The following is a 25714-nucleotide window of genomic DNA, read 5'->3' as shown; positions in this document are numbered from 1 at the left end:
TAGCTGGTAGGTGTCATTAAGGGTTCCTTAATGCATAAAAGTAATGCAATATTCTAGATTCTCGAAATTAGTCTTGCTTTCTGCCTCATCTTAAGAACTAGGAGCAGGAGTAGGCAAATCAGTCCCTGGAACCTGCTCCGTTATTCAATACGGCTGATCTCCTCTTGGCCTCAGCTCCATTTTCCTGCCAGTTGTCCATAACATTTCAATGAATTACAAAATAAAAATCTGCCTATCTCCTCCTCAAAGTTACTCAATGTCCCAGCATCCACTGCACTTTGGGGTAATGAATTTCACAGATTCACGACCCTGGAGAAGTAATTTCTTCTCATCTCTGTTTTAAATCTGCTACCCCTTATCCGAAAACTATGACCTCTCATTCTAGATTGCCCCACAAGAGGAAGTATCTGCTCTACTATGTCAATATCTTTTATCATCTTGCATACCTCAGTTAGATCTCCTCTCATTCTTCTAAATTGAAGAGTATAAGCCTAAATTGCTAATTCTCTCTGTGAACCCCCTCTGAACTGCCTTCATGTTCGATAATGCACAGAGGGGCAAGATTAGGAACGACAAGATCTTGCGGTGGCGGATCGAGTTGTCCACGTACAACTACGATATCTTGTATCGTCCTGGGAAGCTCAATGAGCTCCTGTGCCCTGTCCCGCGGTACCTGCGCCAGCGCGCAGATAGACCGCCTCCGCTTCCTCCACGCGGACCTCTGCCATCCAGGGGTAACCCGTTTCTATCATTTCATAAAGACCCGCAACCTGCCCTACTCCATCGAGGAAGTCAGGACAGTAACCCGTGACTGCCACATCTGCGCAGAGTGCAAACCGCACTTCTACCGCCTCGAGTGCGCACATCTGATCAAAGCATCCCGCTCCTTTGAACGTCTCAGCATAGACTTCAAGGAGCCCCTTCCCTCTAGCAACCGCAACATTTACTTCCTAACGGTGATCGATGAATACTCCCGCTTCCCCTTCGCCATTCCCTGCCCCGTCATGACCATATCGACCGTCATTAAGGCCCTCCTCTCCATCTTCTCCCTGTCCGGCTACCCCGCGTACATACATAGTGATCGGGGGTCCTCCCTTATGAGCGACGAGCTGCGTCAATTCCTGCTCAGCAGGGGCATTGCCTCTAGCAGGACGACCAGCTATAACACCCGGGTTAATGGACAGGTCGAGCGGGAGAATGATACCATCTGGAAGACCATCCTACTGGCCCTCCGGTCCAGAGATCTCCCTATTTCCCGATGGCAAGAGGTTATCCCCGATGCCCTACATTCCATCTGCTCCCTCCTCTGTACAACAACTAATCAAACACCTCATGAACGTCTTCTGGTTTTCCCCAGGAAGTCGTCCACCGGATCCCCTCTCCCGACGTGGCTGGCCGCCCCCAGACCCATCTTGCTCTGGAAGCATGTGCGGGTGCACAAGTCCGACCCGTTGGTGGAAAAAGTCCAGTTACTCCACGCTAACCCGCAGTATGCGGACGTGGAGTACCCCGACGGTCGGCAGGACACGGTCTCCCTCCGGGACCTGGCACCCGCCGGCATGCAGCCTTCCCTCCCTTCACCACAGACCCCCCCCTGCCCCTTTTCCCCCAGCGCCCCACCCAGGCCACCCCTTCCCCATCCATGGCGTCTCCACCACCAGCCCGGGGTACGGAGACAGTTCAAGGACCACCGCTCCTGGAGTCCAGGACATCAGCTGAACCACCACCATCGGCTGAACCAACGTCACCAACTCCCCTGCGGCGGTCTGTCAGGACGTCACGGGCAACAAAAAGGCTGATCGAGTCCATTTAACTTCAACACCACCATGGACCTTGTATGGACACTATGTACTGTTGCTAAATGTCTGGGCCAGTGGGAAGCCAAGAATACATTTTTTTTCTCCTTACTACTCATACCACCAGTTCTCTTTCCCCCCCCCCCCCCCGTTCTCGTTGAAACCACCCCCCCCCCCCCCCACTGGCTTCTTTCTCCGCAAGGGGTGAATGTGGTGGTATGATTAGCATAGCCGCCTGCCATTGGTGCAGAAAACCGACTTACCATTGGTTCTGGTCAGTCATGTGCCTCTCGACCGGTTGGTTGAGACCAGTCATGTGACGGCTCCCCGATTGGTCGAGATGCTGAGTTAACCCCGCCTCCAGGGCAGGGTATAAATACCCAGTACTCCCGGCGGTCGTCCTTCTACTGTAATCGACCACAGGGCTTAACATCTAGTATATTAAAGCCATACTTTTGTTCAGCAACTCGTCTCGCGTTCAATTGATGGTACATCACAAACCATGCCCCAGATTTTCTGTGCACTGAGTGCCAGAGAGTCTGGTCTGAAAACATGGCTGTGTTTCTGGGAGGAACACACTGGTTTTCAGTCAGACCCTGATTTCTTTGGAAAGAGTCCACCAAATATTTAATCATAGATCATAGAATTTACAGTGCTGAAGGAGGCCATTCGGCCCATCGAGTCTGCACCGGCTCTTGGAAAGAGCACTCTACCCAAGATCAACACCTCCACCCTATCCCCATAACCTAGTAACCCCACCCAACACTGAAGGCAATTGTGGACACTAAGGGCAATTTATCATGGCCAATCCACCTAACCTGCACATCTTTGGACTGTGGGAGGAAACCGGAGCACCCGGTGGAAACCCACACACACACGGGGAGGATGTGCAGACTCCGCACAGACAGTGCCCCAAGCCAGAATCGAACCTGGGACCCTGGAGCTGTGAAGCAATTATGCTATCCACAATGCTACCGTGCTGCCCCCAATGTTTAATAAGGTTTTCTTTCTAAGTTCATACATATCATTAGCGAAATGTTAAACACGTCTTGAAATTTATTTTAATATTCACGAGACTATGTGGCATGTTATCCATCTCCAGAGGGAACTGACCACTACTTTCGAGTTACTTAAATGTGAATACTGTATTAAATTAGCCAAAGGTACATCAATTGCCCAAGTATTTCAATCTCAAACAGTGAGTAATGTGACTGACAAGAATAACAATGAATGATAAATTTGTCTGATTTTTTTTTTTTCTTGCCTGTTCTATTAAAAAGGAAAGCTACTAACCCAGGGGATCATTTATTATTAAATCTGTAGCTAAACCTGATATATTAAATCACTGCCTGTTACACTTACAGTTATTGCTATTTGTATTTATTTTGCAATGAAGTTTGTACCTCTACCCATGAAACTAGCATTTAAATAATGCTTATGTAGAATAGTCCGGAAAAGTGTTTTCAGAGAATAAAGGAGACATTTTACAAAGCAATCTATCGGGCACGACGAGGCCAGTAGATGTCGAGAGGAGCTTCCCATGGGCTTCCTGGCAGTTTGTACGCCTTATGAAACCTATCGAGACCTTGCGAGGTGCTGCGATCAGAATCCCATTCACAATGACTGTGACCAAGCCTCGTATGCCTAAGTCGGTTTTAAACCCACTTGGGTGTGCTCACCGGGGATCTACTGGGCTACCAGCGTCTAACAGACTCCCCAGGGAGGCCCTATCTGGGCACCGTTCAGTACTGGTCCACACAAACGCAGGGGTTTCCCGGGCAATCAAAGGCCCTTGGGTGGTCAGGGATAGGACAGGATGGCCCCTGGCTCCCCACCCTGGAACGGGGGCACCTTGGCACAGTCACCCTGGCACTGCCAAGGTGCCCAGTTGGCAATGCAATGCCAGGAATAGCACTTCTAGAGTGGCAGTGCCAGGGTATTTGGGTGCCAATGCTAAGGGCCAGGTCCTGGAGGAGCCATGCCCATGAAAGGAGGGTTGGGGGGGTATGAAAATTGGGGTGCTGCATGGTGGGTATGAAGGAGCCTCCAGAAGGTTGGGGGTGCAAAGGGTTGGGGAGCTGGAAGGGGGGGCCAGAAAGAAAGGGGGCATGGGAATGTCAGAAAAGGGGGTCTCTCAGTGACTCCATAGTGGGGTGTCATCATTTGGGGTGGGGGGTTGTGAGGGTGACATTGTCCATGAGTGGATGGGTGGGGGAATGGGGGACACAAATGCCCTCTTAGAAACCGGGGCACCCTTTCAAAATGGTGGCCCGATCTCTGAGGAGCTGGTGTGGCAGCAATTTCAGCTCCCCAGTGATGAAAATAATTCTAAGTATGGGCTTGACTGGGAGAAACTCCCCAAGACCCAAAACAGTGACTTGTGGTTAGATAGCAGTAAGGAACTCGCCGGTGGGAAACTCCCAGCAAAACCAACCACTAAAGACAATTAGAAACTTTTCCAATTGATCGCACCCATGGCGTCTACATTTATTGAACTCTGAGAGGCCGTATTTAGAGTGGTTTGTAACCTGAGATTATAAGCGGGTTTCTCCGGTCCGCTAGGCCTGTTTTTTTGTGTGGTACGCCCTCACCGGCAGCAGGATTCACCATTCCTGCCACCTGCCAATGGGATTGCCCATTGCGGCTACTCCACACCGCTAGGAATCCCGTGGGCGTGGGTGCACTGCCAGTGCAACGGAGCATCGCGCTGCATATCTATCCCCTCAGCTGGATGTCAAAGATCCCACGGCACATTTTGAAGAAGAGCAGGAAAGTACAGAATGATGTCCTGCATGGCTAATATTTATCCTTCATCTAAAATCATGAAAACAGATAGTCTGATCAGTAGACTCATCTCTTTGTGAGACCTTGCTGTGTGAAAACTGACTCATGCGTTCTACAGTATAACCGTGACTGCGCTTCATAAGTACTTCATTGTAAAGTCGCCATAGTCTTCGATGAACATAGGCTGCTTTCCCCTATGAGGGGGAGAGCTGACTGGTGGTGATTTAAATTGAGGATCACCACACCTCAGGTGAGGGCAGGTTTAAAAAGTGTGGCCTTCATGAAGGACCTCAGCTGGTACGGGAATTGAGCCCACGCTGTTGGCCTTGCACTTCATCATGAACCAGCTGTCCAGCCAACTGAATAAACCTGCCCCCACATTGTTGTAAGTACTTCATTGACATAAAGATCTTTAGGATAGCTGGCGGTTATGAAAGGCACTCTATAAATGGAAATACATGTCTTGTATGAGAAGTCAGGTAAATTCAAATTTGCACACTCCATAAACTATGACTTCTGGTTTGCTGAGGAAATCCCGGAAATCAATACATATGAAAATTGGGCTTTTTGTATAGTGCAAGGTGATTGGCTCTGCTCGTTAATTGACCAAGCAGTGAAAACAATGATTACCACACACACACATTTTCTAAACAGCCCATAAATTCACAATGTGCAATGTTTGTACAAATATTTCCCTGGTGAATAAAAGTCTCTTTTAACCATACTTGGATGGCTCCCAGACCTAATTGAGGGATATGAAAAGAAACAGGACAAAATAATGGCAAAAACAAAACAAAGTGGGGATAATTTTCAACTTATCACTGGAGCATAAAATCGATGATGCAGTTGAGTGATCATTGTACAAAGTGCTCAGTTTTTAATTCCATTACGATCAGAGGAAAATATGGCAGTTTCTATATCGGGGTCCTGACTGGCAACTGTTATTAAACCCTGAGAACAACCATGTGAATATGAGTCAATATGAAAATGTCCAGCCGTACAGAAATTTCTTCGCAGCCCTACAATACGTGCTGCGTTGGATGATAAAAATACTACAATGCAGAAGGAGGCCATTTGGCCCATCGGATGTCCACCGGCCCTCTCAAAGAGCACCCTACCTCAGCCCACGACCCACCCCATCCCTGACCAGAGCAGTCGCAGGCACGGGAAGAAAGTGAAAACTCCACACAGTAACCCAAGGCTAGAATTGAACCCGGGTCCCTGATGCAGTGAAGCAGTAGTGTTAATCACTGTATCACCGTGTCAAATGGTTTGAACAAATTGAGGCAGCTGTATGGTGGTATGTAAAGTTTGCAACTATTCTGAAATTGCTGCCTAAGGATTTGGAGCTTCTTTTCTGAATATAAAACAACCAATTTGAATATTTCACTTAATTATGCTTTTGTGTTAATTTACTGCAATTATTGACTGGGTGCTTTGCTTTCAAATAAATTGGATAGCACCAATATGACTCCAAAGTTGTTGGTGCTGAAAATTTAACTTGAAAATTGACATTTGAAAAGCTTTTTATTTTAGATGATTTTAGGCCAATAATTGAGAATATTGCCCTTGGCCAACTAAGGCTGCTATGGGTGTCAGACTTTGCTGAATTGCACATTATTAGAAATTTGACAGATTACCTGAATCTGGGCAATCACAACAAATCCTGATCTTGGTCTTTGTGTCAGAATCCATCAGAGAAAGGAAATCATGGCTTTTGTTTAATCCTTTTAAGCTGAGTGGGGCTGAAGAAAACTTTAATGGCACTGGGGCAACATGGTGGCACAATAGTTAGCACTGCTGCCTCACAGCACCAGGGACCCTCGTTCAACCCGGCCTCGGGTAACTGTCTCTGTGGTGATTGCACTGTCTACCCTGTCATAATATACACACAAGTATATGATGGTGCACAGACAGGCAGTGATTGACACACAGGATGACCAATAAACACACAGAACACAGCAGCCAATCACCAGACAGGGCACGACCACTATAAAGCCAGAGGGCACTGGTTTTCCCGCTCTCTTGGGATCCAGCCTCTGGGATAGTCAGAGCCCATGAGCAACAACTAGAAAATACACCATGTGGTAGTAAGTGTCATAATATACACCAGTATATCATGGTGCAGACACACACTGATGGACACACATAGGGACCAATCAACATGTACAAACACCGCAGCCAATCACCAGTTAGAATACACACACTATAAAGGCAGAGGGCACCACGGTTCCCGCTCATTCTGGGTGCTGCCTCTGAGTGTAACAAGAACTCATCCAGCCCAGCACAGACTCACACCACGTGCTGAGAGAATCAACTTGTTCGGACAAGGCTTAGGTCTCTAGTTTAAATTAGCATCATTTAGACCCACAGTCATCGTGTGTTAGTTAGTTAGAAGTTAGTTAATAAAATTGAGTTGAACCTTCATCAGTGTTGGAAGTGTCTGTTCATCTCTCAAGTCTACACGAGCCAACACTTTATGGTACCAGAAGTTGAGGGATGCGAGCACTTCTGAGACCTACCTTTCAGTGATCTGCATTCCACAAGTCTCGCGCCATCCTGCAGAATGGACTCCGTTCGCCCGCCGCCGCCTCTCCGCATTGCCGGGAATCTGGGCTCGAACTGGAAACTTTTCAAACAGCGCTTCCAGCTGTACCTCGAGGCCAGGGACCTGGAAGCTGCCTCGGACGCACGGAAGATTGCTCTCTTCCTCTTCACAGCCGGAGACCACGCTCTGCACATTTTCAACGCGTTCATCTTCGCTGAGGGGAGGACAAATTGAAGTTCAAGACCGTAATTCTAAAGTTCGACAGCCACTGTGCGGTCGAGGTCAACGAGAGCTTCGAGAGATACATGTTTCAGCAGCGAAATCAGGGTAAGGACGAGCCTTTCCAGTCCTTTATTACCCACCTCCACGTCTTTGCGCAGTCCTGCAACTACGGGTCCACCTCTGACTCCATGCTCCGTGAGCAGATTGTTTTTGGTGTTCATTCTGAGCCCCTGCGCCAGCAGCTACTAAAGGTAAAGCAGCTCACTCTCTCTACGGTCATTGAGACCTGTGTACTTCATGAACATGCCTCCACGTGCTACCCCTGCATCCAGGCTGCTGAAACGGCACGGCAAGCCTCTTACGAGGCAGAACGGGTCCATATGATTAAATCTTTTCAGGCTCTGGATCTGAACGATGGCGGCCATTTTGTGTGCTTTTCGCAGAGTCCCGCGCTTAAACGCAGCGAGCGTGCTGACTTCACGGACTGCATCGCGCAGATGCACGCCACACTGGATCACCCCGTGCATGCTCGGTGGGGCGACGAACGTCCCGACGCTCCGGCGTGCGGCAACTGCGGCTCCGCCCACTTAAAGCGGCAATGCCCCGCGAAGTCCCGACGCTGCCTGCAGTGTGGCAAACGAGGCCACTTCACTGCAATGTGCAGATCTTCCCTGCCTGCTGTTTTTAGGAGGTCCACCCAGTCCCACAGAGACGTCAGGGCTATCCAGCCTGCCATTAATGAACCTACTCCAGACCTTGCCCTCGACTGTGCCTGCGATGACCCACAGGTCCCGTTCCAAATCAGCGTCGTTACCATGAACAGGATGTCCCCCAAGCGTGGCACTGAACCTGTCCACGTCCACAGCGTCAGCCAGGTGGATGAGTGGTGTGCCACCCTTATGGTCAACCGGTCCCCTATCAGATTCCGCCTGGACACTGGCGCTTCTGCCAATCTCATTGCGTCGTCTGATTTTCGCAAGCTCTGCGTACAGCCTGCTGTCCTGCCATCTGCGTGTAAATTGCTGGACTACAATGGCAATGCCAGCACCGCCAGGGGCTCCTGCCGCCTTGAGGTGACACATCGTGCTCACACAGCCATTCTCCCGTTTGAGATTGTTGCTGCCTCAAAAGCTTCCTTGCTGGGTGCGCAGGCATGCAAGCTGCTCCACTTAGTGCAGAGAGTACACTCTCTCTCTTCAAGCGATGTATCTGCATCCTCTGACACAGACTTCAGGGCACATCTCGACTCCATCATCCAGCAATACCATGATGTCTTCGAAGGCATGGGCACGCTCCCGTACATGTACAAAATCTTACTCAAGCCCAACGCCATGCCTGTCGTTCACGCACCTCGCAGAAACCCAGCGCCCCTTAAGGACCGTCACAAGCAACAGCTCCAGGTCCTCCAGGACCAAGGAGTCATCTCTAGGGTCACGGAACCCACAGACTGGGTAAGCTCCATGGTCTGTGTCAAGAAACGGTCCGGCGAGCTGCAGATCTGTATTGATCCTAAAGATCTGAATCAGAATATCATGCGGGTGCACTACCCGATTCCGAAAAGTGAGGAGCTCACATCAGAGATGGCCAACGTCAAACACTTCTTTAAACTGGATGCCTCGAAGGGTTTCTGGCAGATCCAACTAGATGAGTCAAGCAGGAAGCTGTGTACGTTCAACACACCCTTTGGCAGGTTCTGCTACAACCGGATGCCACTCGGCATCATTTCTGCGTCCAAAGTTTTCCATCGGATCATGGAGCAGATGATGGAGGGGTTCGACGGCGTCCGGGTATATATGTTGACGACATTATTATCTGGTCAACCACCCCGCAGGAACACATTGCCCGCCTTCAGCATGTTTTCAGGCGCATCCACGAACACGGCCTCCGCCTCAATAGGGCCAAATGCTCCTTCGGCCAGTCGAGTATCAAGTTTCTGGGGGATCACATCTCCCACCAGGGGGTGCGTCTGGACGAGGACAAGATTGCAGCAATCACGTCCATGAAGACGCCCGAGGACAAGAAAGCGGTCCTCCGGTTCCTGGGTATGGTGAATTTCCTCGGGAAGTTCATCCCGAATCTCGCCTCACACACCACGGCCGTCAGAGACCTGATTCGCAAAACCACAGATTTCCGATGGCTCCCTGCTCAGGAGCGTGAATGACAGGAGCTGAAGGCCAAACTTTCCACGGTCCCAGTGTTGGCCTTCTTCGACCCGACCAAAGAGACCAAAACCCCTACTGATGTAAGTCAGTCAGGGATTGGTGCCGTGCTCCTGCAACGAGACGAGGCCTCGTCATGGGCCCCGTTGAGTATGCGTCACGGGCGATGACCCCCACAGAGCAGCACTATGCGCAAATTAAGAGTGTGTCGGCCTTCTCACTGGAGTCGTGAAGTTCCACGACTACGTCTATGGACTTCCACAGTTCATGGTTGAAACCGACCGCCGCCCGCTTGTAAATATTATCAAAAAGGACTTGAATGACATGACGCCTCGCCTCCAGCGCATCCTAATCAAGCTGCGCAGGTATGACTTTCAACTGGTCTATACCCCTGCCAAGGACCTTGCCATTGCCGATGCCCTCTCAAGGTCGATCACAACTCCGTGTGATCACGACGGCTTTGTCTGCCAAATAGATGCTCAAGTTCAGCTTGCAGCCTCCCATTTGCCAGATGTACGACTGATGCAAATTCGTCGCGAGACTGTGGTTGATCCACTTCTGTAGCGGGTGTAGCGTCTAATGTCAGACGGGTGGCTCAAGGGCCAATGCCCGCAATTTTACAACATCCGTGATGACCTGCCGGTTGTCGACGGGGTGCTCCTGAAATTGGATCGCATCGTCATTCCACAAAGCACGCGCCAGCTAGTGTTGGAGCAACTCCATGAAGGCCATTTAGGAATCGAGAAATGCCGCCGAAGGGCCAGAGAAGCCGTCTACTGGCCGGGCATTAATGATGGCATCGCCAATGTGGTGCTCAACTGCTCTAACTGCCAGTGTTTTCAGCCGGCCCAACCACGGGGGACCCTGATGCCCCATGAGCTCGTCACATCACCTTGGACCAAGTGGGCATCAACTTGTTCCACGCATTGGGCAGGGACTACGTCATCATCATCGACTACTTCTCCAGTTACCCAGAGGTCATAAGGCTGCATGATATCACATCCTCGGCTGTGATCAGGGCGTGTAAGGAGATGTTTGCCCGCCATGGCATTCCGCTGACAGCCATGTCAGACAATGGCCACTGTTTTGTGAGCCAGGAATGGGCCGGCTTCGCCCATTTGCACATCATACCTGTGTCTACGTAGTTTCCTCCCACAGTCCAAAGATGTGCAGATTAGGTGGATTGGCCATGTTAAATTGCTTCTTCGCGTCCAAACGGTTAGGTGGAATTATGGGGATAGGGTTGGGTCAGGGCTTGGGCCCAGGCTGGGTACTCTTTCCAAGGACTGATGCAGACTTGCTGGACCGAATGGCCTCTTTCTGCACAGTAGTGATTCTACATTGTTGCACTGATTCCATTTATCCAATTCCTCAGAGCGAAGCAGATTGTTAGGGATCTGAAGGTTACATTTATTTTTTAATTTGGAGTATCCAATTTATTTTTCCAATTAAGGGGCAATTTAGCGTGGCCAATTCACCTACCCTGCACATCTTTGGGTTGTGGGGGCGAAACCCACGCAAACATGGGGAGATTGTGCAAACTCCACACAGACAGTGACCCAAAGCCGGGATCGAACCTGGGACCTCGGTGCCGTGAGGCAACAGGGCTAACCCACCGTGCTCCCCTTGAAGGTTACATTTTTAACCCAACCTATTCAATATATTTTCATAATTTCAAGTGGGTTAGTTTAGTGTGATTTTCCTACTTGACGAACACAATTGCTTATCTGTCAAAGCCTTTGTCCTGTTGAGACAGTTGTTTGATGTTCCATTAGATCTGACTGATGCTATTAATGATGTACTCTAAACTGATCAGTGTTTATACATGCAAATTTATCGTTTACAGGTAGAGTCGTTTTTATTTTCCTGTCAGAACTTCAATCTGTTCCTCCCCAGAGGGTCATTTGTTGTTAAATTTGATTTACTCTGAACTGAGTGATGTTGTCCAATTGATCTAGTCAGTGCTCCTGCATGAGTTTCAACGGCCAATTCGGCAATTGAGGGGAAGAATATTCTTTAACCAAGCTTCAGTTATCCTCACTCAATGCTGGTCGAGGGCAAGCTTTTATCCCCAGGCTTTGGCACCCGGCCTGGAGTATCAAATGGCTGTCAGACGATCGCACTGTGTGGGCAGCAACCACCTGGCTGTTTTTCTCTCAATTGGTCAATTAATGGCTGAAGGGCATGCTCACCATTCAATTAAGGACAACGTGAGAGCTCTAGAAGCTGGAGGACCAAATGGAGACCCTCATCACTGAAGCATAATTAGGTAAGCGAGAGAGAGAGAGATGCTCCATAATGGAGGCACCGTGTTACCGACTTTTTTTTTGTAAAATAAAAAAACCTTTAGCATGCAAGTATATTACCTTCAACATGGACTGAGCCCACCAAGTTGCCTGGGTACCGGAATCGCTGCAATTGCTGGCATGCCCCAGGTCCAGGGGCGATCAACTGGCGCATATCCCTCCACGAGGACCATCACATGTTGGGGTGTCCTTCAGCAATGGGAAGGGATTCTACTCCCTTGATGTGCAGCTAGTGTGTAACCATTGGATGCACATAATGCACCCCTATCCAGGCAGCGTTTTATAACACTTTCGTCCTGGCACAATTCACGGTTCCTAACATCTTTGAGGCGCTCCCTTGAGTGAGGTCATCCACTGCAGTTGTGGCTGATGATGCCTATCCAGAGGCCCCAGACCAACTGCTATAATGACACCCATGTAGTAACCAGGGCAGTGCATCGACACACTGAAGGTGAGATTCAGATGCTTGGACCGCTCGGGAGGGGCCCTTGGAGGGTCTCCAGCATCATTGTAGCCTGTTGCGTTCTCTATAACATCACGCAGCAGAGGGGTGACTTGCTGGAGGAGGGGATGGAGGAACGGCATGCCTCGTTCAACAAGGAGGATGTGGGCCCCGGGCAGACCCAGGAGGCCATACGTTGTGTGTGTCAGGAAGGCCGTGCACGGGACAACCTGTTTGTCTCCAGGTTCGCTGACTAGGGGGCCCTGGCCTCTAGCAGCTTAACCGACCTGCCCCACCCCTACGACCCACTCCAGCACCTCTCCAAGCCTCCCCACCAGCTGCACCACATGGCAGTATCAGCAGGTCTGCTCCATGAGGTGGAGGATGATAATGACCCACTCCGCGATGGGCTCTGGTGCTCCGCATAGTCTGACAACTCTTGACTCCTGCCCCAGTGTCACATACCACTGTCTGCCCGGGTGATCCCTGCATGCATGCTGGCCATTCCATCACATGGGTCCACAGACCTTCAGGGAAGGTGGGGAGCGGTGATGGGTCACTCGCTCGGTTTGCCCTTCCACAAGACGCCGCATCTCTGGCTAAGGCCCCTGCCATCTCCGAGGACGGCCACAGGTTATAACACCCTGGGAGCCCTGGTCCATGTCTTCCTCCAACACCTGCTTGCCACATCGTGGGCCTCCCACAACCACTCCCCCCACCCCTACCGGGTACGCCCTCTACACCCAGCTCATCTCTCACATCCTTCAGATAGAGGGTCAAGGCAGTTCGGAATGTCGGTGAACAGGTGTTTATTTGTGACAGTGCTATGTACAATAGCTGTGCCCTTGCCCCTAATGCTATCCGAAGGTGTTGCACCCGTGCCAACTCAACTGGTGTTCCTAACCTTAGAGTCCTGACGCTTCTTTTAGCTGGTCCCCTGGGCTGTAAATCAGCCATGGAGATGGCCTGCTGTGTTTCCCACCCTGTGACCTTGGTCCCCTTTGGCAGATGTCCTCTGAGGCAATTGGACCTGGATGGGCCTGGCAGACATCCAGGTGTCACAGGTGGCGTAGTGCCACACTGAACAGATGGGTGGGAATTCAGAGGTGTTGCCGCACCTCCTCTGCGAGTATCACTGGCATGGGGCCCATCACTTCCTCCTCCTTCAGGATGGGGTGCAGGGGGCTGCCTGCAGCTGCGGTTCGGTCGCCTGGTAGCGTTTGGGGGGGGTGCTGCTGGATGGTGACTCACCTGGACCACCCTGAGGAGGTCATGAAGCTTCTTCTGGCACTGCTGTCTGTTCCTCGTGGTGGGGCCTACAGTGCTCATGGCCTCTGGCCTCTGTCACCTGTGCCCAGGCCCGTTGACATCGGCAGGTGGCAGCTTCATTCCCACACCAGGGAACACGGCGTCCCACCTCTCCTCCACGTATTCCAGCGGTATCTCTATCTCTGCAACGGCAAAACTCAGGCCGCTCTCTTTGCTTTGCCATATTCTTGACTGGAATGGGAGTGTGTGGGGAGAGGGGTGCTTACATGCAGCTCCAGCTTGGTCAGGCTATTCAGTGCCAATCTTGACCCCAGTGAATCCAACGTCAGCGTGAGTTGCACTAGTTCCACGTGGCGCGAGTGCTGACCCATTTGTACATCCTGAATGGCTTTAGGGATCGCGCCATTGGGACCATGTATGTCGTGAATGGCTTTGGGAATGGCACCACATTGGGACCATTAAACACCCGCCATTCAGTCCTGGCATCAGCACTGAGTGTCTCAAATGGAGAACCCTGCCTTCTTCTCAACGTTGTTCTGTAATTCTTTGGCAATTCTATTAAAATCTCCAGTTGACATTTTGTAAGTTAAATACAACTAAAAGTGGCACCAACTTTTAAAATGGGGCTGCTCGAGAAACCAATCACTTCAAGACAAAGCAGTTGGCATGTATTATATTATCAGCTCAATGACATTTTAAGCTCCTGCCAATAATAAAGGAAAAATCAAGATGCTGACACATGAGGGGAGAAAACAATTTCTTTCAAGTAAAGTTGAAAGAACACTTCTGGATGTGCATGTTTTCATTGAAATACAAAGTGGTGGATTGATAGGAAACATTGCAAGGCAGCCATCCCACCAAGCAATTCATCCTTGTGCTTGATTATTATCGACCCAGATTTTCCTGTGAGATCCATTACATACATCATAAATTTAGCATTTAGTGAGTCTTTCATACATTGCTAATTTGAACGTTTTCTGGTAAGCGAATACAGCAAGACCAGAAACAGAGCAGTCAATGCATTATGATCTCACTCCTGAAATTTTCCATCTGTTTGCTTGTCACAGACAAAGGTGTCGGAGCCACAGTGACCAATGGCATCGACACTGATCTCTTGACCAACATAACATTGCTGTGGGAGTTCTTTGCACTGTCACTCTGACATGCTTCATCAGTAACTGAGCTCTGGCTGATGATCCTGGGCACCAGAAATGTGAATGAATAGCCTCTCTCAACAGTCTCTCATTCGAAAGCATCCAGGCAGGATCAGCCTGCTTACCTCTGCCATAATTCAAGCATATTCTTGAAGAGAAATCCATTCCAGCCCCCAAATTAGAGGTCCTAATCATCCTAGCGAATTGCTTCGAAGCTGGACATTCATCATATGTTTAGATACTCTTCTGGCACCCGCGTGTGATACAGTGTAAAATTACTCTACCTATAAAAGAAAATCAGCATGTGACAAGGGGCGAAGCTGTCTGGGAGCTGAACAAACAGTTTCAGGCCAAAGGTTATTGATTTCAAAACAATAACCGGCCCCGAGTTACCAAGGGACCACCAAAGTTATTAGGCAGGATTCACCAATTCTGGGGCTAAGACCCCATGGCGGCTTGGGAACTATGGTGTTTCACCCCAGAAAAAGATGGTGTAAATCGGCCACTGATTCACCGTTTTGCTGGGTTCTGGCATGCCGGTAGCGTAGAGCACCTGGTCCCAACTGCCGATACAGCCCAGAGAATTGCCAGGTCCGCGGCCGCGCATGTGCACGGCAGTGGCTGCAGCGGCCACGCCCGCGAAATAGTGCCTCCTCTTTGGCCGGCTCACGCGCCCAGACCATCCCCCAACAATGCCCCTGCCCCTAATAAAGGCACCCCCTGCCCGCAGATTGGCCCTCTCCCGACTGTGGCGACACTGGACTGAGTCCGCAGCCGCCACACCAAGTTCCCGATGGGTGAGACCATGAGTGACCCACACCATTGGGACTCGGCCGGTTGGGGGAGGAGCATTGTGGGGAGGGTGCGTTCCTCAGGCAATGTCCTGAGGCCATCGGTGTGTGGAGAGTACGCCACTCTGGAGGGGGCGAAACATCACGAACTCTCATTCTCCGGACGATCGCCGAAAGTGATTTTGGTGTTGGCGACCGGGGAATCCAGCCCATTATTTTTAAATCAAAATATTAATAGTGACAGTCCAATTAAAATCATGATTACCATTGATTTTAAGAGGACAGAGCTACAACAATTAATTTCTCACTGTTGTTGGTGAAGGCATCCAGGCATTTCACAGTATGCTCCATTAGTTCGACTTTGTAATGAATGTAGTGCTTACGCTTATCAAAAATTCCCTGGATTCTCGAAAGGGCTCAATTCGCAAATGTAACACATTCAAGAAAGGGGTGGAGACAGAAAATAGGGTAATACGGGCTTGTTGTAACATCGTCATCAGGAAAATGCTGGAATCTATTATTAAGAAAGTCTTAGCAATGCATTTAAAAAATAATAATATGATCAGACAAAGTCAAAATTGTTTTGCGGAAAAGTTTTACCAAACTAATTCGTTCTCAGACAGACTTCAACTGTTTTGTCTTGGGTTCAGGGTCTAATGGACTTTTTTTTATCCTAAGATTGCTACCAGTGGCTGTTATTCATAAAATCCATATCTGTTAATTTGTGGAAATAATTTTGCCAGATGTGGGAGTTGCTGACAAGGCAAGCATTTATTATCCATCCCTAAGTGCCCTTCAGAGGGTCATGATAGGCCACTTTCCTGAACCACTGCAGTCCAGGTGGTGCAGGTGTACCCATGGTGCTGTTAGGAAGAGCGTTTTTTAGGATATTGACCGAGCAACAATGAAGGAACGGCAATATATGTGATGGTATCACAGAATCCCGACAGTGCAGAAGGAGGCCATTCAGTCCATCGAGTCTGCACCAACCTCCAAAAGAACACCCTACCTAACCCCACCCTTCTGTCCTATCCCCATAACCCCACCTAACCTGCACACCTTTGGACACGAGGGGGAAATTTAGCACAGTCAATTCACCTAACCTGCACATCTTTGAACTGTGGGAGGAAACCGGAGCACCCGGTGGAAACCCACACATACATGGGGAGAAAGTGCAAACTCCACACAGACAGACAGTCACCTAAGACGAGAATTGAACCCGGGTCCCGAGTGTTGTGAGGCAGTAGTGCGAGCCACTGTGCGACTATGCCGCCCATGGCATGTAATAAGAGGGGAATTTGCAGAAGGTGATGTTTCCATGCACCTAGAATTATAGAATGTGCAGTGCAGAAGGAGGCCATTCAGCCCATCGAGTCTGCACTGGCCCTTGGAAAGAGCAACGCACTGAAGCCCACACCTCCACCCTAACCCCTTAACCCAGTAACTCCACCTAACCTTTTTTGGAACTAAGGGCAATTTTAGCATGGCTAATCTACCTAACCCGCATCTCTTTGGGCTGTGGGAGAAAACCGTAGTTTTCTTACGATACGACCATAGTGGGCCGGATCTCAAATAACGACGAGTCAGAATACAGGAGGGAGATAGAGAAGCTAGTGGAATGGTGTAGCGACTGCAAGCAATCTCTCCCTCAATGCCAGCAAAACTAAAGAGCTGGTCATTTACTTCAGGAAGCAAAGTACTGTATACACCCCTGTCAGCATCAAAGGGGCCGAGGTGGAGATGGTTAGCAGTTTCAAATTCCTAGGGGTGCACATCTCCAAAAATCTGTCATGGTCCACCCACGTCGACGCTACCACCACGAAAGCACAACAGCACCTATACTCCCTCAGGAAACTAAGGAAATTTGGCATGTCCACATTAACACTTACCAACTTTTACAGATGCACCATAGAAAGCATCCTATCGGGCTGCATCATAGCCTGGTATGGCAACTGCTCGGTCCAGGACCACAAGGAACTTCAGGGAGTCGTGAACACCGCCTAGTCCATCACACAAACCTGCCTCCCATCCATTGACTCCATCTACACCTCCCACTGCCTGGGGAAAGCGGGCAGCATAATCAAAGATCCCTCCCACCCGGCTGACTCACTCTTCCAACTTTTTCCATCGGGTAGGAGATACAGAAGTCTGAGAACACGCACAAACAGGTCAAAAACAGCTTCTTCCCCACTGTCAACAGACTCTTAAATGACCCTCTTATGGACTGATCTCATTAACACTACACCCTGTATGCTTCATCCGATGCCAGTGCTTATGTAGTTACATTGTATATCTTATGTTGCCCTATTTTGTATTTTCGTTTATTCCCTTTTCTTCCCATGTACTTAATGATCTGTTGAGCTGCTCGCAGAAAAATACTTTTCACTGTACCTCGGTACACGTGACAATAAACAAATCCAATCCAATCCAATCCAACCCGGAGGAAACCCACACTGACACGGAGAGAATGTTCTGACTCCACACAGACAGTGACCCAAGCCGGGAATCAAACCTGGGACCCTGGAGCTGTGAAGCGACAGTGCTAATCACTGTGCTACCTACTGACTTTGACTTTCTAGGTTCAAGATGTCACGTGTTGGGAAGTTGCTCTTCAAAGAGCCTTGGTAAGTTGCTGCAGTGCATCTTGTGGATGGTATATACTGCTTCCACTATACATCGGTGATGGAGGGAGTGTATGGTGAAAGTGTTGGATGGGGTGCCAATTGTGGTGATATGAATCACTGTAAATACACAAGGGGTTAATGTAAATACACTATGACTAAGTAAACACTAGAGGGAGCACCAGAGACGTCATGAAATGCAGACATACAACTAATGAACACAAAATAGGACACGACCAATATGGGCAGTCAAGAGACCCAGAGGTGACACTACCACAAGGGGGCATTACACAACCCATGTATAAGGACAGAGCACACATGCTCTGTCTCTTTCCACAGGCGACACTTAGAGAGTAGGACAGGGGCAGATCAGAAGCATCACACCCGCCACGTGGCTGAGAGCAGACTGGTTAGTTAGACTGAGTTATTAGAGCAAGATTAGCAGGAGAGTCGAACTCATAGTGAACTGTGCTAATGGTTCAATAAATTACATTGAACTTACTTCAAAGTCTGGAGTATCTTTTGGTCAAAGCTGCATCAAGTTGCAGCCTGTGTTATCCAGAGTTCATAACACACCTATCATGTGGGCTGATTTTTCCTGGATGATGTCGAGCTTCTTGAGTGCTGTTGGAGCTGCACTCATCCGGCGAAGTGGAGAGTATTGTGTGTTTCCCACCTGGTGTTTCCCACCTGGTGTTTCCCACCCAGGTGTTTCCCACCTGGTCGCAGTCATATGACATTACAGCATTTTTACGTCAGTATTTACATCGGTGTCAGGTGCTCCTGATGTTACCAGTCGAGACGATAAATAGAACCTAGTAGATGTAGTGTATCTGGAGTTCCAAAAAGCATTTGATCAGGTGTCTTGCAAAGTGTTAATACAAGCTAAGGGCACTTAGAGTTTGAGATATTATAAATGGCTAGGTTGGGTACAGAAAGGAGAGTAGGAATAAACTGGGAATATTCATGTTGGCAGATTGTGACTGGTGGAGTGTTGCAAGGGGTTTCAGCTATTTAACATCTATATTGATAGCTTAAAAAAAGAGAATGAGAGTAATGTATTTGGGTTAGCTGAAGATACAAAGCTAGGTGGGAATGTAAGCTGTGAGGAGGACAGAAAGTGGTTGCAGTGTGATATCGGCAGGTTTAGGGAGTGGGCAATAATATGGTGGTTGAAGTATAATCTGAGGAACTTGAGGCTTTTCATTTCGGTTTAATAACAGAAAAGCAGATTACTTAAAATACTTCAAACTTTAAAACTTGCTCTTGAGAGGAACTAGTGTGCCCTCAAAGTTAAGGAACACAAAATTAGCAGGCAGATATTGCAAGCAATTAGAAACGCGAATGGATAGTTGGTCTTTATTGCAAGAGGATTAGAATTCACTGGGTATATTTTCCTCTCTACAAGTTGCTGGAGAATTTCCACATTAATGGCACTCACTGTTATTAATGTTGTCATTATTTTGTCAGTAAATTCTGGTCTATAAAGGCAGGCCATTAATGATGTCAGTCGCTGAAACATAATTTCCTTTTTCTTTAGCGCTCTTCAAGGATCCTTGCATGCAAGAGACCATCCAAAAGTGCGATTACTGGCTCGGTACAACAGTGAGATACTATCACAATCTGTAACATTTAAAGAAAACATAGAAAGTGGGAATGGTTGCACCGCAATACTATTACTGCACAAGTTTGATTGAACAAAGAACAAAGAAAAGTACAGCACAGGAACAGGTCCTTCTACCCACCAAGCCTGCGCCAACCATGCTGCCCGCCAAAACTAAAATCTTCTACACTTCCAGAGTCTGTATCCCTCTATTCCCATCTTATTCATGTATTTGTCAAGATGCCCCTTAAACGTCACTATCGTCCCTGCTTCCACCATCTCCTCCGGCAGCAAATGGTTCAAATAATATTGAATCTCGCCCTCCTGATTCCTGAGGTGATCTTGGTAGCTTTTGGTCCAATCATCAAAACAAGTCAATAGTTACAGCGTTCTGTTCTGCCCACCAACTAATCTGATTGATGTTGATAATCTCCGATATTAAAAGGGGAAAAACAGTCCATCTTGAGAAATGCTAATAAGTTGAGATATAAAATGCAATGTTTGGGTCTTATGATGGTGAGAAATACCAAATATTGCACTGATTATTACAATGGAATAAGATATCAATTTACAATTCCTTTGATTAAGCAGCAATTTATATTTAAAAAAAGAAATCTGGTCAAGCAGTCAGCTCTTATAATTAGTCATGTGAAACAACTGCCAAATATGTCCTGACTTTACCGCAGGATACCTTTTCATGGTGAGAGTCTCATTCAATGTTTTGTATATTGAGTTTAAATTCTCTTGAATGCAGAGTTGCAGGGCCATTTGCAATGGATAAAACAACTTACTCGATTTAATCAAATGTCAGCCGAGCACGCTGCCATTTTTATTGTTGAATTTAGTGCCTCAGGTTTACCTACCAAAGGACTGATGATTGCGTGCATTCTCAAAAGATTTGAGACAAAGGGTAGGATAAGAAATGCCTCTTTAGAGTTTGTCCTCTTGCATCATGGAGACGTTGAAGTGATTTTATCTCATTTCATCCTGAAAATACATTGCTACCTATATGCCACAGTGTATTGTTCCTTAACAACATCAGCTTGCATTCATATACCACCTTTGAAGCAAAGAAAATTACAAGGTATCTCACAGAGACCGCAGCCAGACAAAAATGGACTCTTAGTCAAATCAGGAGATAGTAGATTAAAGAACAAAGAACATTACAGAATCGGAACAGGCCCTTCGGCACACCAAGACTGCGCTGAACCAGATTTCTTATTTAGGCCTACTGCTTATTGCCCAAACATTCTGTATCCCTCCATTCATCGACCGTTCATGTGTCTATCAAGATACAACTTAAACATTGCTATTGTGCGTGCCTCCACCACCTCCACTGCAGTGCGTTCCAGGCACCCACCATCCTCTGCATGAAAACTCTTCCCTGAACACCTTCCCTAAATTTTCCCTCCCTCACCTTGAACCTTTGTCCCTTTGCAATGCAGTCTTCCACCCTGGGAAAAAGCTTCTGACTATTCATCCTGTCTATACCTTTAGTAATTTTGTAGACCTCAACCATGTCCCCCTCAGCCTCCGTCTTTCCAATTAAAACAATCCTACCTTATTCAACATCTGCTCATAGCTGACATCCTGATAAATCTTCTTTGCACTCTCTCCAAAGCATCTACATTCTTCTGGTGGTGTGGTGACCAGAACTGCACACAATATTCCAAATGTGGCCTAACCAATGTTCCATGCAACTGTGCTATTACCTGCCAACTCTTATACTCAATGCCCCAGCCAATGAAGGCAAGCATGCCATATGCCTTCTTGACCACCTTATCTACCTGCATTGCCACTTTCATTAAACTATGGACCTGAACGTCCAGATCCCTCTATATGTCAATGCTCCAATCTGCCATTTGCTGTATAACCCACACCTGAATGTGATCTTCCAAAATGCATCACCTTGCATTTGTCGTGATTGAACATCTTCTGCCATTTCTCTGCCCAACTCTCCAATCTATCTATATTCTGTTGTATTCGCTGACAGTCTCCTTCACTATCTGCAACTCCACCTTAGTATCATCTGCAAACATGCTGATCAGACCATCTACATTTTCCTCCAGGTTATTTATGGATATTACAAACAACATTGGTTCCAGCATTGCTTGATCCCTGTGGAACACTGCAGTTACAGATCTCCATTCTGAAAAACTCCCTTCCACTGTTACTCTCTGCAGATCTTTATCCAAGTAGCTAGCACACCCCAAATCCCATGCAAATTTACCTTTTGCACCAGCCTGGCATGAGGGACCTTGTGAAATGACAAAGGGCAGCACGGTAGTATAGTGGTTAGCACTATGGCTTCACCGCTTTAGGGTCCCAGGTTCGACTCCCGGCTGGGTCACTGTCTGTGCGGAGTCTGCACGTTCTCCCCGTGTCTGCGTGGGTTTCCTCCGGGTACTCCAGTTTCCTCCCACAAGTCCCGAAAGACGTGCTGTTAGGTAAATTGGACATTCTGAATTCTCCCTCTGTGTACCTGAACAGGCGCCGGAATGTGGCGGCTAGGGGATTTTCACAATAACTTCATTGCAATGTAAGCCTACTTGTGACAATAAAGATTATTATTATAATTGTTAATTATTATTATTACTAAAGTCGGTGTAGATGACATCCACAGCCTTTTCCACATCAATTAGTTTTGTCACCTACCCAAAAAACTCGATCAAGTTGGTAAGACAGTACTTTCCCCGTACAAAACCATGTTGCCCAGCACCAACAAGTCCATTAGCTTCCAAATGTGAATAAATCCTGTTCCTCAGTATCTTCTCCACCAGCTTCCCCACCAGTGACATCAGGCTCACCAGCCTATAATTACCTGGTTTATCCCTGCTTCCCTTCTTAAACAAAGGGACAAGGTTGGCTATTCTCCAGTCCTCTGGAACCTTACCTGTGGTCAAAGATGGTGCAAATATATCTGTTAATGCCCCAGCTATTTCCTCTCATGCCTCCCACAGTAACCTGGGATATATCCCATCTGGCCCTTGTCTACCTTAATCCGTTTTAAGATATCCAACACTTTTTCCTTCATTATGCTGACATTTCCAAGAGTATTCACACACCCATCCCGTCATGTCCCTCTCCTTGGTGAATACCGATGCAAAGCACTCATGAAGGATCTCACCCGCTTCCTGTGACTCCATGCATAACTTCCCTCCTTTGTCCACGAGTGGGCCTACTCTTTCTCTAGCTACCCTCTTGCTCCCTATATATGTATAAAAGGCCTTGGGATTTTCCTTGACCCTGCTTGCCAATGACATTTGATGGTCTCTGTTAGCCCTCCTAACTCCGTGGTTGAGTTTGTTCTTACTTTCCCTATATTCTTCAAAAACTTTGTTTGTTTATGGTTGCCTAGAACTTATGTATGCTTCATTTTTTTCTTTGGGACTACTCTCACAATTTCCCCTGTTATCCATGGTTCGCTAATCCTGCCATTTCTGTCCTTCATTTTCGCAGTGACATGCCTGTCCTCTAATCAACTGGTCTCTAAAAGACTCCCGCATATCAAATGTAGATTTACCCTCAAACAGCCGCTCCCAATCCACATTCTCCAGCTCTTGCCAAATTTTGTTGTCGTTACTCTTGTTCTTATCTATGAGTATTCGAAAACTTACGGAATTACTGCTCCCAAAATGTTCCCCTACTGAAACTTTGATCACCTGGACGGGCTCATTCGACAATACTAGGTACAGTAAGGCCCCCTCCCTGGTTGGTTATCAACATGCTGTTTCAAAAAAACCCTCTTGGACACACCAAACAATTTGTTCTCCATCCGAACCTCTGGCTCGGGAGTCCCAGTCAATATGGGGGAATATTGAAATCACCCACCCCAACAACCCTGTCATTTTCACATCTTTCTGGAATCTGACCACACATCTGTCCCTCTGTATCCTGCTGGCTGCTGGGAGGCTTATAGTATAACCCAACATTGTGATTGCACCCTTCCTATTCGTGAACTCTACCCATAATGCCTCAGTGCAGGATCCCTCCCAAGATATCCTCCCTCATCACAGCTGTGTTATGCCCCCTAACCAGTAATGCAATTCCCCCACCCTTCTGCTAACCCATCTGTCTCGTCTAAAACATTGATATCCCGGAAGTCCAGTCCCTCCTTTACTCATCCGTAAGAGCAACAGTGTTATAATTCCCTACATTAATCCAAACTCTAAATTCATATGTCCTAACTGTTATACTTCTTCTGTTGAAGCAAGTGCACCTTGGACCTCCAGACCCACTGACATCAGTGACTTCCTTTTGCCTGCTCTTCCCCTTTTGGCGATAGTTGTCTTAGTTTCTTCTCCAGTCTCTACTCTTGTTGGCCTGCTGCTCTGGTTCCCATCCCCCTGCCATACTGGTTTAAACCCTCCCAAACCACATTAGCAAACCTCCCAGCCTGTATATTTGTGCTCCTCCAGTTTAGGTGCAACCCTTCCTGTTTTTAGAGGTCCCACCTTGCCTGGAAGGCATCCCAATGATCTATATATCTGAAGCGCCCCCCCCCCCCCCCCCCCCCTCCAACTCCCCCACACCAGCTCTTTAGTCACTTATTCAACTGTGGTATTTCTCTGTTCCTAGTCTCACTAGCGCATGGCATGAGGATTAATCCTGAAATAACTACCCTAGAGGTCCTGCATTTTAATTTACTATCTAATTGCCTGTAATGTCTTTGCAGGACCTTGCTGCTCTTCCTGCCAATGCCATTTGTACGAATGTGGACTAATGTTTGCCCTCCAGTTTCAGGGTATCCTGTACCCACTCAGAAACATGCATGACCAGGAAACAGAGTTAATGTTTCATGTTGATGACTTTTCATTAGAACTCAACTGTTCTGATTTGCTAATTCTTTCACTACAAGCTTATAACAGGATGCCAATAGTCTGAAAACTTGAATCTTATCTTGCGGTTCCTAACTGCCAAACTTTCAGAGTTACTTTTATTCTATACAAAGGCCAGTCAGGCACTGTTGTCTTTCTCATTGCTGATTTACATTCCTGAAGGGCTAATTTGAAACATGCTAACCTGATCCCATCAGTGAAGGAGGTCTCCTCAGACTGTATCTTGGGCAGATAGAAACACTTGGCTGCTTTCCAGGAGAATGTTTTGAGTGCCTCTTGTAAGAAAATAGCACATTTTGAAAGTTCCTGTTCCCCCTTCTGGTGCGGAGGCTAACTCTGCATATCAGCAACTCAAGACTATGAAATTATTGCTTATGCACAACACATTGATTCATCACTCTAAAAATCTTACATTCAATAAGACTCACGCATCCACATGCACAAGGTTGCCTGGGCTTGCCCAAGAGTCGGAACGGGCAAGTGATCGATCAGTTCTCTCTTTCCAGTCTCCAAGTAGTTGAACAGACTACTCTGTCCTGAGCTAGCTAGTGGATACCTCAGGGCAACATTTCTTATACCCAGCTCAGCACTTGCTGCCCATGGGATCAATTCTGATCGACAGAAACAGCCTTCTTGAGGCTCAGCAATTGGCGAGTTGTATCTTGGCAACCTCATCAAGTTTTTATCATCTTGCCCAGCTAGTTCTTTGTACTCCAACCCTTACATGATTAAAATGCAATTAACTCAACTCCGCTGACTTCTCGGTTTCCAAGTCTATATGTTGCCCATGTTCTAATTTTAACAATAACTTAATTGGGCGGCATGCAGGGCAGCACGGTGGCGCAGAAATTTAAGATCAAACTACAGCACGGATGAACGTTTCAAAATTTGTGAAACAAGCCCATTGTTGCACTCTGCGAACTTTAAACTCTGTGCGAAGTTTTAGAGCAACTTGTTAATTGTGTAAAACATTGTCTCATGAACAATTGGCCATTTTCTGTCGAGTCGGTTGGCAGGTTTTAGAGGAAGACTGCAGTAGTCAGACGTTCCATTGAACGCAGTCCTGTTTATGATCTTTCTGATTACTTGAACAAAATCATTCCGACAGTTGTTTCCTTCACAACATTTTTGAGATCCAGGTTGGAAAAGGCATAGTGCTGTTTCATATTAGTGGTTGTACC

General features: G+C 47.7%; 1 protein-coding gene and 1 long non-coding RNA gene across 2 annotated transcripts in view; one reads left to right on the top strand and one right to left on the bottom strand.

The window, feature by feature from the left end:
- Positions 1 to 25714, top strand: part of csmd2 (CUB and Sushi multiple domains 2) — a 2254685-nt gene that overhangs the window by 267835 nt on the left and 1961136 nt on the right. The gene's annotated exons all lie outside the window — the stretch shown is intronic.
- The window catches only part of LOC119968254, a 67401-nt gene continuing 61181 nt past the window's right edge, over positions 19495 to 25714 (bottom strand). Inside the window, exon 3 of the long non-coding RNA XR_005461140.1 lies at positions 19495 to 19715. This is a non-coding gene — a long non-coding RNA (uncharacterized LOC119968254). The remainder of the gene's footprint in view (positions 19716 to 25714) is intronic.

This window comes from Scyliorhinus canicula, chromosome 1, assembly GCF_902713615.1.
Source record: "Scyliorhinus canicula chromosome 1, sScyCan1.1, whole genome shotgun sequence".
Taxonomy (NCBI): domain Eukaryota; kingdom Metazoa; phylum Chordata; class Chondrichthyes; order Carcharhiniformes; family Scyliorhinidae; genus Scyliorhinus; species Scyliorhinus canicula.
Note: the sequence above shows the minus strand (reverse complement) of the source record. Positions and strands in the feature narration are given on the sequence as shown.